This window comes from Canis lupus, chromosome 29 (genome assembly GCF_048164855.1).
Source record: "Canis lupus baileyi chromosome 29, mCanLup2.hap1, whole genome shotgun sequence".
Classification (NCBI taxonomy): domain Eukaryota; kingdom Metazoa; phylum Chordata; class Mammalia; order Carnivora; family Canidae; genus Canis; species Canis lupus.
In genome coordinates this window covers 39,513,787-39,533,502 of record NC_132866.1, presented here as the reverse complement: position 1 = coordinate 39,533,502, position 19,716 = coordinate 39,513,787, and the positions used below count along the sequence as shown (strand labels likewise).

The 19,716-nt window shown below is 43.5% G+C and overlaps 1 protein-coding gene and 1 non-coding gene across 5 annotated transcripts in view; both read right to left on the bottom strand.

Moving 5' to 3' along the window:
• The window catches only part of NCOA4 (nuclear receptor coactivator 4), a 68,347-nt gene that overhangs the window by 24,044 nt on the left and 24,587 nt on the right, over nt 1-19,716 (bottom strand). The gene's annotated exons all lie outside the window — the stretch shown is intronic.
• Nucleotides 16,535-16,641, bottom strand: LOC140621256 (U6 spliceosomal RNA). Its single transcript, XR_012020983.1, has one exon. It is a non-coding gene; the product is annotated as a U6 spliceosomal RNA (small nuclear RNA).

Sequence of the window (19,716 nt, the reverse complement as noted above, 5' to 3'; positions counted from 1 at the left end):
GACTGTACAACAGTGTGAATATTTGTAATTCCACTCAACTGTAAACTTAAAAAAGTGGTTAAAGTGGTAGCTTTTACAACCTGGATATTTTGCTACAGTTTTTTAAATTTTAGCGAATTTAGAGGTCAGAGTCCAGATTCCAAGCCCCATCATGATTCCAAAGCATGTGTTCATTTGCACCACATCATACCACTTGCCACACCCCACAGCTCTGTACTTCTCAAAATTTGCCCCGTGTGGCATTACCCACATTAGAACATTGTTGTTTATTTGTGATCAGATATTAATATAGGAATCTTAATGTCTCAGTTTTGACAGAGGTCCCCAGTACTCAGCTATCTGCTCTCCATATTTCCCGCAAGGTGAAAGACCATCTAAGTAGGTCCCACCAAAGAGTGACAAGGAGCAAGGCAATCTCAGGAAAAAGCAATGGGAAATGTGAGTTCAAATGCAGAAGCTAAAAGGCAGTCATAGCCTGTATTGGAAGGTGAGCTGTGGAGAAGGAGGAGCAGCAGGGCATGTTGGAGAAGCCCACAAAAGCCCGAAGGGGAAGAAAATCACTCTAAACACTGCCACTAGCCAAGGAAGCCAACCAAGCCTGTACCTGACCCTTAATTATCTTGTCCTCCACTGCAATTCAGTTGTAGACTCTAGATTGACACTTTTTTTTGTAACTAAAGATGACCAAAACACTTTTTAATTATCTTCGGACCAAAAACACCAAAAGACTTGCCTAGATTGCTCAACTAGTCCACATAGTATGTTTAAACAGGTAGAGTTCAAGGGCAGAGGAAAAATAAAGCTCTTCACTGATTGCCCACAAATTGTTCAACAAAGGACTATTTGCTTGTGATCTGTCACGTACACACGCAACTCTAAACTGGTCAGGACTGCCAGACCTTACTTCTCTGGTTCATGGCTTAGCCCCAGGCCCAGAACATTACCTGGTCCAGGCACTCAGTAGAGACCTGGAGTGAACAAATGTTCTCTAACACAGAAACAGCAACAGGTAATCAACATTGTTACCGTTTTAAGTTCCTAAGTTTTGAGGTGATCTGTATGCTGCAAAAGATATTAGAATCCTGCACCCAAGCCATTTCCATTTACCAGACAGAGTCCGCGGCCTTTTAATACCCCCATCAGGTTGTGTGTGATCTTGGAGGCGCTTTTCCCAGGCTGTCCTGCTCTAAACTGCTCTAACCTTAGGGTGCCTAGCAGGCTCAGTTGATAGAACATGGGACTCTTGATCTTGGGGTCATGATTTCAAGCCTCACATTGGGCCTAGAGCTTACTTTAAAAACAAATAACAACAACAACAAAAAAAAAAAAAAAAAAAAAACCCTGCCCTAACCTCAAGAAAACACAAAGGTGTGTGTGGGACACAGTGCTCTCTAAAGAAGACGAAGGAAGAGTAAACATGGAAACCTCAAAGAATTGGGATCCCTGGGTGGCTCAGCAGTTGAGCAACTGCCTTCAGCCCAGGACATGATCCCGGAGTCCCAGGATCAAGTCCCACATTGGGCTCCCTGCATGGAGCCTGCTTCTCCCTCTGCCTGTGTCTCCGCCTCTCTCTCATTCTATCATAAATAAACAAAATCCTTAAAAAAAAAAAAAAAAAGAAAAAGAAAGAAAGAAAGAAAGAAAGAAAGAAAGAAAGAAAGAAAGAAAGAAAGAAAGAAAGAAAAAGAAAACCTCAAAGAAAAAGAGGGATCTGATTTTATCTTGAAGACACATGTATTTTTTGGATTGTTCACCAGATAGCTGGACAGCAGGGCACCAGACTGCAGACATATCAAAAGTGACATAAGCAGCAGTGGTCCCTAAGTAGGAGACATATAATGATCTCTTGTAGTATATACTATAAAAACATTATAACTTTTATTCATTTTTTTTGTCTCCTTTCAGTGTTTGCATGCTTTGTAATACACACATAATTTATAAACTAATGTATAATAATTGATAAACTAAAAGCATACAGAGATTCAAGTGTTTGCTCAAAAACTTTTTTACTGTTAGGTAGGGTTACACAATCATAGATTGTCAGAGGCCAAAGAAAAACAAGACCTGGCCTGGGGCAACTTGGGCCCTCTCAGGCTGGGAGCCCTAGGCCCACCACCAGCACATTACATTATCCATTCAACTGACAATACAGGTCCTTTCTGGGTCACTCTGCCACCACTTTATAGCTGCAGGTCTCCTTGTTGAGGATTGTCTGGCACTTGGTTTTTGTCATAATATAGGGGTGTAGCAGGGCTGTCACTGAGACAAGAACAAGGCCTATTCAAAGGGATAGGATGCCCATCCTCTCCAGGACTAGCTCTATGAAGCTCTATGATGGAAGCAGCCCATCCTCCAACTCTCTAGGATGCCCCTCACCAACTTAAGGCCATTCTTTGGCAACACCAAAGTGCCACCTTCAGGAACATAGACCTGAACACATGGAACCTGAACTATCAGCATGTAGGCCATCCCTGGCATCATTCCTAAATTCCATCCTGCCCTGCATGCACAGAAAGATAACAGTAGGTTCTGACAGGCCCAGAAGCAGATCTGGGCTCCTGTCGGGCCAGGAAACTTGTTCCAGCCTGATTCTTCTTTTTTTTTTTTTTAATTTTTATTTATTTATGATAGAGAGAGAGAGAGAGAGAGAGAGAGAGACAGGCTCCATGCACCGGAAACCCAACGTGGGATTCGATCCTGGGTCTCCAGAATCGTGCCCTGGGCCAAAGGCAGGCGCTAAACCGCTGCGCCACCCAGGGATCCCAGCCTGATTCTTCTTGCTCTCCCTACTTGGGATGTGCCATCAGTAGTGCTGCTTGAAGATAGGAAAGGAACTGTTGTTCCATCCCTGGCGTGGAGGCTAGTTAGATAGGAGATGGCTTGGCCAACAGATAAAAAGACTCACTCCAGGTGGGGATTATGGAGCTCAGAAAGAATCTCTGTGATACCAGAGAGAGAACCAGTTCCGAACTCAGGTTCGACTGCTTGCTGCTCTAAAATCAACACTTAAGAAACAAGTGATGGTGGGAAAGGTTGCTTTATTCAGGAAACTGGCAACCTGGGAAGATGGTGGACTGATGTCCCAAAGACCATCTTCCCCATTGAGATGACACCAGAGGGAACCCTGGAAGAGGGTTGTATGGCATAGCTACAGTGATGTGGCACTGACCAGGGTGGGAGAGTGCCAACTCTGGGGGACATGGATGTCTTCATTCTTTGGAAATGCACTCTTATGTCAGAAGAGAAACACTTTACTAGCCCTTAATCTGGTCCACTCCAGAGCCACACTGACATTTTATACAAAGACAGTGTCAAATTTCTAGAACCCCAAAATCAAGGTTCAACTCTAACATGTGGTGGCCCAACCAAGGCAATGCCTGGAAACCTGCTTCAGCCAGCCAGCCAGCCAGTCTCCCAATCCAATATCCCTCTTGTTCCATTAAGCACTTAGCATGGGGAACACTCAATAAATATATTTGGAATTTTCCAGACACTTAAAATCTGTAGCACTTGGGTGTTTAAGTCAAGTGCTCATTCCTCTAGTCACTGATAGTGTCTTAAGTCTCTCTGAGGCACTTGTTAAAACTCAGATTCCTTTGCCCCTGTAGATTCTGATTTAGTAGGTTCTGGGATAGGCCCCAGAAATTTGTATTTCATCAAAATTCCCAGCTGAGTCTGTGATCAGGCAAATTTGGGAAACACTATGTATGCCAATGCTTCTGTCATTAGAGCAGCTCCTGTTCTTGCAAACACTATATGGGCCAAGGCTGGCTTGAAGACATCAGATGGACTGTGGGGGAGGGGTGCACAGAGTGGCTCTTATGGACATAGTTGCTAAGGAAACAGGACAATTAGGGCCACAGTTTGGGTACTCTCTGTTTTATCACCCCAACCACTAGACTTTTGGCGTCCACAGTAATCCAGCAGAATACACCTACACAACCTTTGTGCTAACTTGAGTTAAACTGAGCAGTGAAGCAACATGGAGTTTAGAGTGTAAAGCACACTACAGATCTGCACCTTCACATCCAATCCCTTTGCTATGCTCACAGCCACTCCTGTTCTCGCAAATGGCTACAAGCCAAGGCTGAAGTGACACTGGCTAACTTATACAATACCTTCAGATGATTGGTTATTATTTCCTACACTGAGCAACTCATGTGGATGTAGGTATTTAGTAATAAAATATTTATCAAGTTCCAAAACCTACTTAAAGGAAATAAGCCTGGGGTGGAAGTAACCTAAATGTATGGAACATAATTCAGCCTTAAAAAGGAAGGAAATTCTGAGACATGCTACAACACGGATGATCCCTGAGGACATTATATTGAAATAAGTCAGTCACAAAAAGACAAATACTGTACAATAGCACTTATAGGATGTACCTAAGGTTATCAAATTCATAGACACAGAGTAGAATGGGGGTTGCCAGGGATGGGGTGGAGAAAAGAACAGATAGTTGTTTAATGAGTGTGGAGTTTCAGTTTGGGAAGATGAAAAAGTTCTGGAGATGGTTACACAGAAATATGAATGTACTTTAATGCCACTAAATTTCACACCTAAAAATGGTTAAAATAATAAATTTTATGTTTTATATATTTTACAGTAAAAGCAAGCAAGCAAGCAAGCAACCTTTGAAAAACTAAATCCCCTTTGGGATGGAAATTTCAAAGAAGGGAGTAGCTATTCCTCAGAGAGCAGCCCAACAGAACTGAATCCCCTGTTTGCCCTACTGGCTCGAGACTTCCTTGTTGCAACACTTAATTCCATCTTGGTCACAAAAACGCTCCTCACCAATCTTGGTTTTCCACTTTGAGTTTAGCAAGTGTGTGACTCCATCAAGATCCTTGCCTTCTAAAATAATACATGTAGGGATCCCTGGGTGGTGCAGCGGTTTGGCGCCTGCCTTTGGCCCAGGGCGCGATCCTGGAGACCCGGGATCGAATCCCACGTCGGGCTCCCGGTGCATGGAGCCTGCTTCTCCCTCTGCCTGTGTCTCTGCCTCTCTCTCTCTCTCTGTGACTATCATAAATAAATAAATTTAAAAAAATAAAAATAAAATAAATAAATAAAATAAAATAATACATGTAGCATTGTGACAACGTCATTGGAGTCCCCAAGGCGTGCAACATGGGCCAGCCATTGCCATCTGCACCTCTCTCAGAGAGGGACAATCTCATCAATATTAAGGGCGTCTAAGAAAAGTGCTTCTGAGTCCATGCACAGCTAAATTCCAGTACTCCCAACTGATCATATTTTCTTACAGCAAGCTTAAATCCTTCCAAATTTTATTTAAGAACAGATGTTTCAAGAAAAAATAAGGCCTTCCTCTTTAATCAGATAGCTGTTGTGAGCCTAAGGGTACCTGGGGCCAAGGGTTTTGTTTGTTTGTTTGTTTGTTTGTTTTCTGTTGGATTATCTTCAGGTAAATGCTCCATTTCTCTTTTTTGGTTCTGAACCCCAAATGTACGTGTAAAACATCTCAAGTATTTTTAAATTTACACCTAGGTCCCACCTCAGAACAATGCAATCAGAATCTCTGAACACAGGGTCGAGCTTGCCATAGTTTTAGAAAACTCTGCAAGTGATTTAAATGTTCAACTAAGGTTGAGAGCCACTGCTTTAGATCCTTGGTGATCCAAGTGTGCTTGAAGAACTAGCAGCATCAGTACTACCTGAGGCCGTATTAGGCAGGGAGACTCTTACTCCCATTCCAGGCCCACAGAATCAGACCTGTATTTTATTTTACTTTTTAAGATTTATTTATTTATTCATGAGAGAGACAGAGAGAGGCAGAGACAGAGACAGTCCCACTGCAGGGAGCCTGCTGTGGGACTCGATCCCAGAACTCTGGGATCACGCCCTGAGCTGAAGGCAGACGCTTAACCGCTGAGCCACCCAGGCATCCCAGAATCTGTATTTTAATAAGATTCCCAGAGGGTCTGCATGCACATTAAAGTTTGTGAAGTACTGCTTTGGAACAATTGATGGTTTTCAACCTTGGCTGTATGTAGGAGTTGTTCAAGAAACTTTTAAGCTGTGTAGTTCCTACCCTGGAGATTCTGATTTACCTGGTCTAGGATGGGACCTAAGCATTGCTAAGTTTCAAAAACCCTCCACGAAATTCTCAAATAGCTAGGGTTGAGAACTACTGCCTTATATAAATGGCATATTAAAGTTCCTCACTTTATTCCATTTATATATTTGCCCTAGCCCTCCTTCTCATCTAGATTCAAAGGCCTTCATCCACCAATAGGCTGCAATAATATAATACATTGAGGAGCCAGGACCTACCATTAGATAAATCACATGGAGTGTTCTTATTAGGTATAGCATTGAGCATTGCATAAAGACACAAAGGTGGTCAAAACCCTGAGGCTGCCAGAACATTATGTAATGTAAAGCAGGATCCGAAAGGAGAACCAATGAATTCAGATGTAATTACTGAGTAAAGTCCTATAGCAGGATCTCTGCTGGCTTCTGGTAGATAGTTTAAAGATGGAGCTTTGGGGCGTGTGGGTGGCTCAGTCAGTTAAGCATCTGCCTTCAGCTGGGGTCATGATCCCAGGGTCCTGGGATTGAGCCCCATGTTGGGCTCCCTGCTCAGTAGGGAGCCTAGTTCTCCCTCTCTTCCCCACTCCTGTTCCCTCTCACTATCTCTGTCTCTCTCTCTCTCAAATAAATAAATACAATCTTTTAAAAAAAATAAAATAAAGATGGGGCTTCTACCATCAGGTAATCTAGCAAAGTAGCAAGACATACACCATAACGCTTAGTAAATTGCAAAGAGTGGGCAGCCCTGGTTGCCCAGTGGTTTAGTGCCGCCTTCCGCCCAGGGTGTGATCCTGGAGACCGGGGATCCAGACCTGGGATCCAGACCCGGGATCAAGACTTGCGTTGGGCTCCCCGCAGGGAGTCTGCTTCTCCCTCTGCCTGTGTCTCTGCCCCTCTCTCTCTCTGTGTCTCTCATGAATGAATAAATAAAATCTTAAAAAAAAAAAAAGTTGCAGAGAGAGCTAAATGTGAGTCCCAAGTCATAGAGCAATGAGTGTGCTATTTTATTACAAAGGAAGTTCAAGAAACCCTTGTGGAGGGATCCCTGGGTGGCGCAGCAGTTTGGCGCCTGCCTTTGGCCCAGGGCGCGATCCTGGAGACCCAGGATCGAATCCCACATCAGGCTCCCGGTGCATGGAGCCTGCTTCTCCCTCTGCCTATGTCTCTGCCTCTCTCTCTCTCTCTCTCTGTGACTATAAGAAAGAAAGAAAGAAAGAAAGAAAGAAAGAAAGAAAGAAAGAAACCCTTGTGGATAGGTGATTTTTAGCTGCTTTTTCAGAGCATGTATAATTCAAAGGACAGAAATGAGGCAGTAAAGGGACTTTCAGGAAGATAATAAAACACTGATAAAGATACAGACACACAAAAAAACACAATAGGAGACTTGATGAGGCAACTGGGTTAGTCCAAATTCTCAGACCACAAGGCTAAGAACCTTGTTTCCAGATGACTATGGCATCTTGAGTGCTACATGAATATATCAGTTCATCTAGGCTAATACTAGATCTGTAGGACAAAGAAAAGTATCAAGTTGGTTTTTTTTAAAGGATTTTATTTATCTATTTTGAGAAAGAGAGAAAGAGAGCATGAGACTGGGGCGAGCGGCAGAGGGAGATGTGGACTCCCTGCTCAGCAGGGCTCCATCCTGGGACTCCCGGATCATGACCTGAGCTGAAGGCAGACGCTCAACCAAATGAGCCACCCAGGTGCCCCATTATCAAGTTGTTTTGTCAACGTTTTGAGATAAGCAAGCTAGATAAATAAACTTTAACATAAAAATTTAGGGATCCCTGGGTGGCGCAGCGGTTTGGCGCCTGCCTTTGGCCTAGGGCGCAATCCTGGAGAGCTGGGATCGAATCCCACATCGGGCTCCCGGTGCATGGAGCCTGCTTCTCCCTCTGCCTATGTCTCTGCCTCTCTCTCTCTCTCTCTCTCTGTGACTATCATTAATAAATAAAAATTAAAAAACAAAACAAACAAAATTTATAGGAACCTTTTAAAAAGGAAGATGGGCTGAGTGTTCTTGTTCTGTAAGATGTCTAAAATTAATCACAAATGGATGCATCTTGGAGTAGTGTGTTATTGATATAAGAATAAAAAGACATAGGTGACAAAAATAGAAAACCCAGAAAATATGTATAAAAATTTATATAAAATAAGCTTAGCCTTTGAAATCTGTAAAGAATGATCATTCAATAAATGGTATTAGAACAAGTGGTAGACTATTTGGGAAAAAACAAAATTATTTTCTTTAGTTCCCACAACAAAATAAATTCTAAAAGGATTCAAAGGCTAAATTTTTACAATAATATCACAAATTCATCATGGGAAATATAGATAAATATTTATCTTATTCTAAGCAGAAAGGAAAAATAAAAGAAAGAGGTTTGAATGTGCAAAAGCTGTGAGTCCATCAACAAAACTAAAAAACAGGGCAGCCCCCGGTGGCGCAGCGGTTTGGCGCTGCCTGCAGCCCAGGGCGTGATCCTGGAGAACCTGGAGACCCTGGAGACCCTGGATCGAGTCCCACGTCAGGCTCTCTGTATGATGCTTGCTTCTCCCTCTGCCTGTGTCACTGCCTCTCTCTCTCTGTCTCTATGAATAAATAAATAAAATCTTTAAAAACTAAAATTGATAGATAAATAAATAAATAAATAATAAATAAATCAAACTAAACTAAATAACAATGACCAAATTTGGAAAACATTTTCGTTATATGCAGACTTACTTTCTAAATATCAGTGGGATAAAGAAAAACATCCTAGCGGAAAAATAGCAAAGGAAATAAAGGGGCATTTCACACACATGCATGGACCCAAATAGAAATGATAAGCAAACGTATGAAAAGTTTCAACCTACTGATAACACAAGAAATGTAAATACAGGGCAGCCCGGGTGGCTCAGCGGTTTAGCGCCACCTTCAGTCCAGGCGTGATCCTGGAGACCAGGGATTGAGTCCCACGTCTGGCTCCCTGCATGGAGCCTTCTTCTTCCTCTGCCTCTCTCTCTCTCTCTCTCTGTCTCTCATGAATAAATAAATAAAATCTTAAAAAAAAAGAAATGCAAATACATTGATAACATATAACCATAACAGAATAGCAAGAATAATTATTTAATTTCTAATACCCAGGAGAAAATGGAGGCATATGTGGGAAGTGAAATGCACAGGATGGTTTATGTTAGAGCAATTTTTAAGGAAAGGGATGTGGTAAAACATCTCCATATTCTTAAATTGTTTACAATGTTTGACTTCATCTTCTCACCTTGAGGACTTGATTCTAAGAAGGGTGGCACAGAGGAGGAGACAGACACTTCTCAACAATGCTCACTGCAGTAAGAAAATGGGGTGGGGGGCATAACAACAACCCAAATGCCCAATAACAGCGCTGGTTGAGAACATGGTTATTCAGGGGAAAAAGAAAAACAAAACCAAAAATAAAACAAAACAAACAAACAAAAAACCTGGTAAACCAAGGAGGTAAGAGAATATGAAATGCCATGAGCAAATGATCACTACATATCATTAAGTGAAACATTGTGGGTTACATCACAATTACCTACCGTTGTGATAAACAGGAATCTTTACAGGCCTGTGCACCCGAAAGTCACACCAAACTTATGCAAGAGAAAGTAACCATCCATTTGGCACTACTCACAAAGACAACTCACCAGGAACACATTCAGTGTTTACAGAAGGTTGACTACCAACAAGAAACTATGTTTTTAGATGACTTACAAATTGTTCATAAATCAGGTCTCTACCCTAATTATACATTTACTTTTGCCATTTGCCCCCCTACATTTGCCCTAGATGCTAAAGAGCAGAGGAGAGAATTCTGCTTTCCTGAGCCTTCATCCTATGCTGTGTAGATGGCTACGCACATGATTCACAGATGCCAATCACACAGCCAGATGGCTAAGCCCAACGTCAAGAAGGCATCAGAATAGCTCAGCTGGGGATGCCTGGGTGGCTCCGGGGTTGAGCATCTGCCTTTGGCTCAGGGGTGCTCCTGTGGTTCTGGGATTGAGTCCCTCATTGGGCTCCCTGCATGGAGCCTGCTTCTCCCTCTGCCTGTGTCTCTGCCTCTCTCTCTCTCTGTGTCTCTCATGAATAAATAAATAAAATCCCCCCCTCAAAAAAAAGGATAGCTCAGTGGGTCAGCTCAGCAGAGCCATGAGGGCACTGCTCTTAGAGTCTATGGTGAGAGAGGAAGAATGCCCCAAGCCCAGTGTCCAGGCATAAGGGAGCAGCACTATGCAGCCCAGGTTTTCCCTTGACAAGTCACTTGGGCTGGAACAGCTCAAACTTCCTAGAATTCTTCTTGAATCTTAAGTCTTTACTCTCTGCTGCATCAAGCAAGACTTCCTTCTCTTTGTTCAACAGTGATCTTCCAAAAACCCCTGCTTCCTCTCATGATGCCACGAATGGCTTTTAGGGGGTAGCAACAAGCAGAGCCTCCTGGTATATTTGAGGGACTATTTCTATGAGTTTGCTTAGGCTGCCATAACAAAATATCTCAGACCTGAGGGCTTAAACAACAGAAATTTATTTTCTCACAGTTCTGGATGCTACAAGTCTGAGATCCAGGTGTCGGCTGGATTAGTTCCTTCTGAGGCTCTCTCCTTGGTTTACAGATGGCCTTGGGCTCCCTGAGTCTTCACATGGTCTTTTCTCTATGCACATCTGTTTCCTAATCTCCTCCTCATAAGGACACAAGTCCTTACGAATCCAGGAGGAATCCAGTCCTCCTGGATTCTGGCTCATCCTCATTTTACCTCAACCACCTCTTTAAAGGCCCCATCTCCAGGGGCAACTGGGAGGCTCAAGCGGTTAAGCTTCTGCTTCTTGATTTCAGCTCAGGTCATGAACTCAGGGTTGTGAGATTAGGCTTCAGGCTTAGGACCTGTGTCTTGGGTCTTTGGGCTCCGCACTCAGCAGGGGGTCTGCTTGAGGTTCTCTCTCTCCCCTCCTCTCTCTGCCCCTCCCCCCACTGTATACACATGTGCTCTCTCAAATAAATAAATCTTTGAAAATAAATAAATAATGGCCCTATCTTCAATAGAGTCACATTCTGAGGTACTAGGGCTTAGAACTTCAATGTATGAATTTTCGGGGAACACAATTCAACCCCACAACACCATTTTGTCCCTAATTGCTCCCCCCACAGCTTGCTACAGTGCCTAGAACTCCACCCTGGGTTTTCCTCTACTCGTAGGGGATTGCTCAAGCCTCTTAACCAATTGGCTCTCCAGGGGCTTCAGAGTTGACCACAGTGATCCTTCTTAGTGCCATCCTCTACCAGCCCTAAAGTCAGTCTTGCTATCCCCCAACACTGCTAGGGGGACTCTCCTACCCCCTTGAAGTCCTGCCTCCCCACTCACCAGGGAAACCACAGACTCCTGCACACTTCTGCTTTCACCTGCATATGTTTAAACCACATCAACTCTAAGTTCCTGGAAATTAAGAGCATATTTCTCATGGTGTGTAGCCCCTCAGTTTCTTCTGAAACACCAAGTTTGAAGAATTTCCTAGGGTACGAGTCCCATTATACATAGGTAGCAGGTAGGACTTGCTGTCCTAGCATACTTGTCACAGGCATGTGACCTCAGTGCCACCATCAAACACACTGAGGACTCCCTTAAAGAGGATGCATGGGAACCGCTTACTAGGAGCAATGGTGGTGGAGGAAGCAGCTCCTAGCACAAGGGTTTATGGAGTTCAGCATGCAGTGCCAGTGGCATGAGCAGCTGTGACTCTGACCAGTGACAGTGAGGTATTTCAGCAGCCATACGCAGTGGGGTTTGGAGTTTCTATCTGATAAACCAAGCCTACATCTCTGGCCTCCCACAAAGCCTGCAAGTTGACCGTTAGTTTTAATAAATACCTTTCCTGCTCACACAGACTGGAGGCGGTTCTGTTGTTTACAGCTGAGAACTCTCTGACCAAGACTGTGACCATAACTTCTCTCTGTTGATGTCTTTTCCAATGACTGGCACAGTGTCTGGCACAGAGCAGCCATGCAGGATAGAATCAGCTGGATTAATGCAGGTATTCCAGAGCAGGAGAAAGATCCTGATATTGTCATTCAGTGCCACAGTTAGAAAGAGCTCATTTGACACTTGTTGGGTGCTAGCAGGAAGGTGATTCTGCCTTCCCACCCCCTCATACCCCTGCCCCTCACCCTCAGGAGACTGAGTGATGGGGAAAGGACCTCGTGAGCAGCAGTGAGGGCTGCCTACAGGGAGGGGGCAGAAAGGAAACCAAAATGAGCAGCCCTCCCCAGATGTCTCACAGCCAGCTCTACTGAAACCTGCCAGATTGATTTTCAGTGTTTGCTCCCGCTTCAATTTTCATCTTTATGGACTGAATGAGCCTTATTTTTCCCCTTATTTTATTTTTTTAAAGATTTTATTTATTTATTCATGAGAGACAGAATGAGAGAAACAGAGAGAGGCAGAGACACAGGCAGAGGGAGAAGCAGGCTCCATGCAGGGACCTGATCCCAGGTCCCCAGGATCATATCCCGGGCTGCAGGCAGCACTAAACCGCTGTGCCACCAGGGCTGCCCTCCCCTTATTTTAAAATTTACTTTAGATGCACACATGCACGCATGCACACACACATACACTCCACACACGTAATAGAAAAAAGGAAAGGTAGAGATAAGCAAAAGAAAAAGTTCTGTGGGATGCCTGGGTGGCTCAGCAGTTAAGTGTCTTCGGCTCAGGTCCTGATCCCAGGATCCGGGATGGAGATCCGCATCCGGCTCCTTGCGGGGAGCCTGCTTCTTCCTCTGCCTATGTCTCTGCCTCTCTCTCTCTCTCTGTGTCTCTCATGAATAAATAAAATAAAATCTTAAAAAAACAAAGTTCTGTGGTTGTACTGTGCAAAGACAGCTAATGTGAGCATCTTGAAGGATTTCCATGAAGAGCTTCCTAGGTATATTTTCATATAGGAGAGGCAAAAATCATATGCATGTTTCCCCAGGCTGAGACATCATATATAATGTTATACATAGACTAGAGCATATTGTTATAGAACCTGCTTTTCTCATTGAGCTATGCTATGGCTGTCTTTGCATATCAATAAATAGAGGTCTGATCACCATTTCAGTGGATACATTTTATTTCCATGGAATGGCTGAGCCCACATTTATTAGGTCAATGTATTGTTGAACACTCATGTTGTTTCTGACATTTGAAAAAGTTTTGGAACATTAAATTAGGAATTTTCTCCCTTAGATTTTATCCTTTAAATGAAAATTTCCCCCACACTTAAGCTAATTTCCTTAGGACAAATTCATAGAGGTAGAATTTCTGGGTTAAAGGTATTATTATTTCATTATTTGCTAAACAAATAGGTAGAAATGTTATTTAGTTTTATTTTTCTTTGATGATTGACAAGACTAGACATTTTTTGGTATACTTATTGGCCAACTGTATTTCTTCTTTTGTGTATAGCCTATTCACGTGGGTATTTTACCTACTTTTCTGTTCTAAGGTGCTTATTTTCTTTTTCTGGATTTTAACTAAACAGGCTCTTAATGTTTTAAAGATATTTAATTTTCAACTGTTACAAATGTTATCAATAATGTCCTCAGTTATTCATAGTCAGAACACTGACTCCCGAGTTAAACCTAAGGAATGAGAAATTTTCCTTGCTTTTATTTTTACCTTTAAAATGATATATTTTGGGAGTCTGGGTGGCTCAATTGCTTAAGCATCTGCCTTTGGCTCAGGTCATGATCCTGAGTTTTGGGATCAAGCCCCATGTTGGGCTCTCTGCTCAATGGGGAGCCTACTTCTCTTTCTCTCCCCAGCTCTTGCTCTCTCTCTCGCTATGTCTTTCTCTCAAATAAGTAAATAAAATCTTCTAAGAAAAAAAAGATATGTTTTGACATATGGAAATTTTAAATCTTTATTTAGATTTGTAAAATATCAGGGTGCCTGCGTGGCTCAGTGGTTGAGTGTCTGCCTTTAGCTCAGGTCATGATCCTGGGGTCCTGGAATTGAGTCCTGCATCAGGCTCCCTGCAAGGAGTCTGCTTCTCCCTCTGCCTATGTCTCTGCCTCTCCATGTGTCTCTTATGAATAAATAAGTAAAATCTTAAAAAAAAAGGTTTGTAGAATATCTAGTATGGTTCCTGCCTTTATTTACATATAGTTAATAGAAGGTCTTAAGGCCTCTTTTGGGGGTTCATCACATTTTGAAACATTTTAATTCTAAATAAGTAATTCATGCACATGATAAAAACATTTTTAAAAAAGCCTCTTTTCCACCTGTCTCCCAGTCTCTCAGTTCCTCTATGTCAAGCTATTACTGATTCAGCCTTACTAGAGATGGTCTGTACATACATGGTTTTATTCCTAACAACTCGAAAAGTGCCAGGTACATAGTAGGGGCTTAACATATATTTGTTGAATGAATGAATGAACGAATGACCAAAAAAGTGCTTAGCACAGTTCCTGACACCCAACAAGTGCACTGTAAATGGGAGCCACAGCTGCACGGCTGCTATTGCATAAACTGAGCAGAATAACAACCCCCAGGCCTGCAGTGAGATTTAAATTAAGCCACATATGTGGAAGGGGCTGTTGAAACTGTAATGGGCCATGCAAATAGGGGCTGAGAATTATTACTGCAAGGCTGTTTATTGATAACCTTTGTATTCACTACAGACTTGGCTCATTTTTTGGACCAGTCCTGGGGACTCAACCGAGCTTGTGGCCTATCACAGAGTAACTATAAGCTTGCCCCTGACAGGATGCAAAGCTTGTGCTCCATGTTCTGGTCTATCTCACTGCTTCAAATGCTCATGAAGGAGCACACACTCTCTGCACTTGCCACAGGATGTTCTCTCTAAGCCAGCGTCTTCCTTAGTCACTGCTGGCCCTGGGGCATTTGCCATGCCACCCAAGGCTCCAGCTGTCAGGAGAGAAAACATTCTGTTACTCTCTTTTGCAATGGATTTTCAAGGCTGCTGTTGGTGGTGTGACAATATATTTAATATCGCTGTAGTTAAAAAGAATAAAGTAGGGCCACCAGATCCTCCCCACACCCCTACCTCCCGGAGTCTGGTGGCCCAAGCCTCCTCTATTCTGGGAAATGTTGGCAATGCTCTGCTGGATCTTGTCTCTGTGATATGACATCTGCTTTCACACTGAGGACAGTGCCACAAGCCACAAGAATGAGGCCACACTTCACTGGGAGCACACCCTTTCCGTCACGAGGTCTGTCTGCACTGGTGCTTCTGGGGAAGAGGGAAGGTGGGGAAAGCTACCTTCGGTAAGTGGATGATCTTGGTACATGTAGGTTTTTACTTGCTAATTTCCTCTCAGAAGTAGCCTCAAATCCACATTTTGTAAGATACCTTGTGATATCTTTCATATCTACTGAGTAAATTACTTTCCTGATGATCCCCAAACATTGCTTCCCTGTAGTTTGGTCCTTTTCTGTTAAGTTCACAGATACGCCTTTGAGATAAAGGTGGGCAAAGTATTGGCAAATGCAAGAGTTTTGATGCATTGGTTTGATAAATATTCGAGTGCCCATTCAGTGCCTTCTTAATCACACAAGCAAATTCTTCCTTTCAAGGACCAATCCAGGATTATTTTATTTTCAGAAATACAACTTTCGTTACTGTAACCCAGGGGGACTCATGTTTGCTAAATTGATAGGTTCCTGGTCTTTTAATTTAGTTAACATAGATTTCTCCCTCCCATGGGAGACAGACTATACGAAAACAAACAAACAAACAAACAAACAAAAAACAAAAAAACATTGCTTGGCCCTTTACATGTATCTGTTCTTTTTGCCAACTCCATTTTACAAGTGAGCCTTTAAATTGTTTATTGGAACAAACTGTATTACAGCTTTTAAGCAGCAATGATTGTAAAGTAGCACCTCAGCTGGAGCAGCTCTAGGATTGTATGCTCTGGCTCTACAGACAAGGAGTGAGGCTGGTGGGGGCGGGGGGTGGGAAATCCAGTGACTAGTTTAGTAAATTGTAGACTGTCAGAGGGAAATGACTACAGTCTCAGGGAGCAGGGCAAAGAAGGAAGACTGAGGGTGGATGTACCTCACATCATCTGAAGTATAGAAATAGTGGGACCGGCCTGCTTACCCCCTAGGGCTATTTTGAAGACTCAGGGAAGTAACAGATGGTAAAGAGTGAACATAAAACACCCTATAAACTAGGCTTTCCTTTTCTTGCTATAATTATAACAATGAATGTTCAGGAGTTTTCTAGTGGACAACTATTGGTCTAATTTTTTTTTTAATCGTTCAAATTTTTATTTTGATGCACAGTATGAGAAACAAACTTTTAAATCATCTGAATCTTATGGAAAATGAAACAGCAAATAAATTAGACCCATGTTAAAATAGAAGGTCAGTTATACGTCCAAACTTAAGGATATAAGAGCCACAGATAAACTTCGATTCCACAGTCTTCTTTGAGAGGTCGAAGTCTTTCAAACACAAAAATATGGAACGCTTCACGAATTTGCGTGTCATCCTTGTGCAGGGGCCATGCTAATCTTCTCTGTATCGTTCCAATTTTAGTATATGTGCTGCCGAAGCGAGCACTGGTCTAATTTTTAATCTCCTGGGATAAGCTGTCTTTGGAATAGGAAATACTGTTTTGGGGATCCCTGGGTGGCGCAGCGGTTTGGCGCCTGCCCTTGGCCCAGGGCACGATCCTGGAGACCCGGGATCGAATCCCACGTCAGGCTCCTGGTGCATGGAGCCTGCTTCTCCCTCTGCCTATGTCTCTGCCTCTCTCTCCCTCTCTCTCTGTATGACTATCATAAATAAATTAAAAAAAAAAAAAAGGAAATACTGTTTTGCCAGCAGAGGCTCAATCCTGTTGACATCTTATTGATCAGGTGGCAATGGGAGAGAACATGCTGTTCTCTATTACCACCTAAAACCTAAAAGCTGTTTACAAGCCAGGTTTTGAAATGTAATCTTTTTTTTTTTTTAAGATTTTATCATTCATGAGAGAGAGAGAGAAAGAGAGAGAGAGAGAGAGAGGTGGAGACATAGGCAGAGGGAGAAGCAGGCTCCCTGCAGGAGCCCGACATGGCACTCGATCCCGGCTCTCCAGGATCTCGCCCTGGCAGAAGGAGGCACCAAATCGCTGAGCCACCCGGGCTGTCCTGAAATGTAATCTTCATAATGGACATTGTTCCTGGACAATTTTTTTTTCCTGGACAATTTCTTATGGAGCTTATAAAGCCAGACAAGAATGGTCAAGACATATTTCCCCCCTTTGTCTCAGGTATACTCATATCTTTTCAGTTGTTGTTTCTGGGAATTCAGGCGATTGCGGGAAGAAGTGCTATCTTATGTGACTGCAGTTTCCCATACAAAGGAGGGTGGACTACAATAGGATGTCAGCTAGAGTGCGAGCACCATTTCCCACTGTGCCCACACTATCCCTACCTGTCCATCAGCCTCCAAGCCCCCTGCCCTAGCTCTGCCCCACAGAGTTGCTCAGCATCTAGACAGCCATACAGCCAGCCGGCCCTCCCTGGATTAGAGTTGAGTTCCTAGGATTAGTAGAACAAGGTTCCACCCCAACCAGTCTTCAAATCGAGTACTTGTTTCCTGTCCGTCACTCTCTCACCCTGTTCTAGAGCCTTCCCAGACTGATATCACTTCTCTTAAACTTCCCATCCACTCGTGCTTCCTTTACACTAGCAGATAACCTCACTTATCTCACAGAGACCAGACATGAGAACCGCCCCACCCATCTATTCCTTCAGCTTTCTCTCCAGGTCCCTTGCTCTACCAGATGTGCTATTTGGATCCCATTCACTCCTACATATCTTCCTTTTTTTTTTTTTTTAAGATTTTATTTATTTATTCATGAGAGACACACAGAGAGAGGCAGAGACAGAGGCAGAGGGAGAAACAGGCTCCATGCAGGGAGCTCGATGGTGGAACTTGATCCCGGGACCACGGGATCACACCCAGAGCCAAAGGCAGATGCTCAACCACTGAGCCACCCAGGCATCCTACTCCTACACATCTTCCAAGGGATTTTCTCTAGCCTCCCTTGTGACAAGTGGGCTTGAAGGGGCAGATGGAAAAATATCCAGTATGTGAGAATTGTGGAGCTCCCAGCCAGGAAATAATAATCTTCTCTGAAGGTCCACCTGACCCTGTCAGTTTTTCATTTTGGAGTCTGTGGCGATATCCCATGGCAAGACCAATTTCTGCATTAGTTAAGATCTTGTCAGCTGTGTTAGAAAAATTAACTCATATGAGTACCAGCAAAAGGAAATGTTGTGGTTTCAAGTGTTCAGTCCAGAGGTGAAGAGGCTTCTGGATTTAGAACACTGAGATTGTGTTCAGGCCTTATAGCTTTCACTCTCCAGAAACCAGAAAGATGGAGGCCAACCCTATTCCATGGAGTAATTTATGCAAAATGAATACTTCCATTTACTTCTATAAGATAATAAGGCAAATTCACTTCTTTGTGCCCAAAGATGCAACAGAGGGCGTTTTATAGTATCAGGAATACTGTAGGGTGAACCCCTCTCTACACTGGGCAAGGGTAGCAGTGGGACGGAGATTCTGCAGTTCCACGGGAAACTTCACAGTATGAGTGTGAATCCACTGGAAGAACAGTGAAAACTGTCACTAGTGTGGGTTTCTGGGGGACACTAAATGCCCTGAGCCATGTCTACTGTGGGTAACTGTCAGAAGAACTGTGTGAAGCTAACAAGCCTGAAACCAAAAAGACTGGTGGTAAATGATCCCTCCTCCCGCCAAGGCAATTAGAAAGCTTACCAGAGGAGTGTGAAAACAACAGATAAAACTCTGAAGCAAAGAGGTGGAGCTAAAGCAAAAAAGTCTGAGAAACCAGGCTTTGTTCCAGACAAGAGGGTGCCCCAGGCATTCGCTGGGAGCCTCAGAAGTCTTGTTTGTCAAGTGCATTAAAGGCTATTTAGTCAAGGATCATGTGTTTACAGTTTAGAGCAACTACACAAAGACCCTAGGAGCCACTGCCTCCCTGACTTCTGAGTGGTGTTGTCCCAAACACAGCACCCTTTGTGAAGTTGGTGCTTGCCTTCTTCTGAAGATAAGGTGGGGACAATAAGGCTTTGGTGACAGGGAAGTTTGTTCCTTCTTTCTGGGGTGCTATTCAAAATGTTGAACAACCAGCATTACTCAACCAGTAACCTATCAGTGCAGTTGCCAGTAGTCTGTGTGGGGGACCCTGCTGTGCCAGGTGTTACCTCTTCCTTTTCTGTGTCTGGTGAGGTGTGGAGGGACCAAGATACTGTGCCTGGTGAGTGGAGCCCCTCCAGGGTCTTAGGGAAGTGGCCTTTTATCCACCAGTACATCTGAAGGGACGCATGCCAGGATCACCAGCCCTGATCCTCTTTTGTCAAAGAACACCTACCTGCAAAGCATATGTGGCCACTAGCACACAGAGAGAAGAAAGTCACCAGTAGCTTTCCCAGTTTCCCTGTGAGTAGTGCTGTCCATAGAGGGCTAAGAGGTAGGTGCAGAGCAGAACCAACACATCAGGCCTCTGACAACCACCCGCACGCATCACCTCTCTGAGTTTTCATTGCAACACAGTAAAACAGGCATTTTCACTTCCATTTTGTTGTTGGGATGATTGAGGTTTAGAAGGATGAAGAAATC